This window comes from Hemiscyllium ocellatum, chromosome 19 (genome assembly GCF_020745735.1).
Source record: "Hemiscyllium ocellatum isolate sHemOce1 chromosome 19, sHemOce1.pat.X.cur, whole genome shotgun sequence".
NCBI classification, from domain to species: Eukaryota; Metazoa; Chordata; class Chondrichthyes; order Orectolobiformes; family Hemiscylliidae; genus Hemiscyllium; species Hemiscyllium ocellatum.
In genome coordinates, this window is record NC_083419.1 from 47129590 (window position 1) to 47132061 (window position 2472).

The following is a 2472-nucleotide window of genomic DNA, read 5'->3' on the forward strand; positions in this document are numbered from 1 at the left end:
GCACACGCTTTCCACACTTATACGGGCCAGACACACCAGAGTCATTGACCTCCCACATCAAGCATGTAGCACACTGAACCAGCTTGGCAGTTATGTCTTCACCCTCTTCAACTGTGGCGTAATCACTTCACTTAACCTCCTTGTCAAAAGACTCCTGAGCTAAAGCCTCACTCTTCAATCCACAGGAACTTCCTTAGACCCTCTTTTTGGGGCAAGTCTGTGGACTTTTAATTTAGGTTAGAGGAGGCCCTACTTTGTAGGACCTGGGGTCTAGAACACATCCACTCAAATAACAATCACTTACCTTCCCGACCGGCTTTGCACTCCGACTTCACTTCCACCCAGCTCCCGCTGCTCTCTCTGCACCTCATCCAAGCAGCATGGATGAGTTGGACCAATGGGTCTGTTTCCCTGCTGTATATCTCTATGCCTTTATGACTCTAAAAAGTTCTTCAAACCAGATCACAACCATACTTTTGACTACACTGCGCAGAACTCCTGCATGTCCTTCTGCTCAGCATCTGTTCATTCTCAAAAGGAGAGGAGCACTCCAAGTTAAATGTATTTGAAATAATAAATTATAAATAGCTTCTATTTACTCCAGTATAGCATTACTAAGGCCAAATAGCATAGCAATCAATAAACGTAGTGCTAAACAAACTGTCATTATGACGCATTCACCAATTCTTAGCATTTGATGCTCTTCCTGCACGGGTTCAATATTTTAGTTATAAATTACAAAATCTTTTCACAACCTTATGGATTTAGCAGCAATAAATATTAAAATATGATGAACACACTTGTTACTCATTGAATTCCACACGTTTCAACAGTGTTTTCCATATGAATGTAAGTGTGTTGTGATAACCATTTCACCAGAATACATATTGCTGAGGGGAGAGGAGGGGGAAAAATATGTGAATATTTTATTTTCTCTTTGGTATGTTTACTTTCTTTTTCCTCAGCTTTGAAATTCTATGTCATGATCATATCATACATTCTTCTTTGCTAAACTATTGTTGTTACATGCAGCCTCAGTAGGTTAGAAAATGTCAATCGAGAAGAATAGTATTCAAATATAGAACATAGCACAGTATAAGCCCTTCGACCCTTGATGTTGTGCCAATCTTTTATCCTACTTTAAGATCAAACTAACCTACGTACCCTTTATTTTACTATCATACATATATGCCATTCCAAGAATCACTTAAATGTCTCTCCTGTATCTGACTCTACTCCCACCACTGACAGTGCACTCAGTGTATTGAAGACAAAAGATTACTCAGGTCACTTTAAAGCTTCTGCTGAATTACAAACTGTTAGATGTCCTTATGGTTTCCATTTACATTCAGATGATAGTTGAGCCATACAAAATCAAAAAGGTTTTCGACTCAAGTTGGTTTACATTACCAAAGTAATCAAATTGTGACCATTGGTCTCAGTGCCTAAACATTGTCCAATGAAAACTGCAGTAGCTTTTCTAGTCTTCTATGCAGCAACTACTGCTAGAAATAAACCAGAGTCAAATTGGACTAGAAGTAGCTTAGCTCTGATTCCCTATTGTCAAACATTCTTTCACAACACAGTTAAAGCTCACAGACCAATAACAGTCACATGAAGTTATCAAAGAACAACAGGTATCTATTGAATTACTCTCTAGCAAAGACAGAATGCCTTTGACTGTGGAGATGAGTGGTCAGAAGAAAATGGAGATACAACTTTAATAAAAAAAAGTTACAAACTTTGATCCCTTTGATGTTTATTTTCTAACCAATTCCTCGATAAGCATTCAGCAACTTCTGATCAAGACAATAATGTTGTTTTTGCAACACCTAAGATTGTTTTTAATTTATCATGCATGATCTAGATAATCAGAAATATTTTTACAAAGGAACAGAATTTCAGGATGTTGACCCATTAGATTTATTTTGCAACACTTGGGTTAAAGAACTTCAGGCTACAGGAGGGAACATGAAGCTAAAATTGCTCGGACATCCAATATTAATAATTTTACCTATACTGAATAGTTTATTTTTGAAACCAGAAAAGGAAACTCACAGTTCTTAATAACTGATTAAGGACCATTCCAGCATAGGAACCTCATTAATTACTACTTGTAAATTGAAGTAATTTTACAACATCCAATCCATATGACTGCAGAACAATGCCCAGCAATCATTTCAATGTCATTTTACAAACATCTGATATCATGACTCTATAATACTATTATATGAATATACAACAATCAGTAACTTAAAAATTATACCCATTGAGAAAAGTAATAACTATAATTTCACAGAAGAGTCCAAGGTACAAGATAACCAATTAAAAAACAATATTTCTACAATATATGCAGTTCACCCAAATCACTCAATCTTCACTCTGGTTTGATATCAACGTAAAACTCACTATCCAATTTCCATATTTTCTTTCCCTTGTATCTGTTTACTGATAACAGACTTGCTGATGAGA

The 2472-nt window shown here is 36.2% G+C and overlaps 1 protein-coding gene across 5 annotated transcripts in view; it reads right to left on the minus strand.

Annotated features, from left to right (window-relative positions):
* Window positions 1-2472, minus strand: part of erc1b (ELKS/RAB6-interacting/CAST family member 1b) — an 850092-nt gene that overhangs the window by 847313 nt on the left and 307 nt on the right. The window lies entirely within an intron of this gene.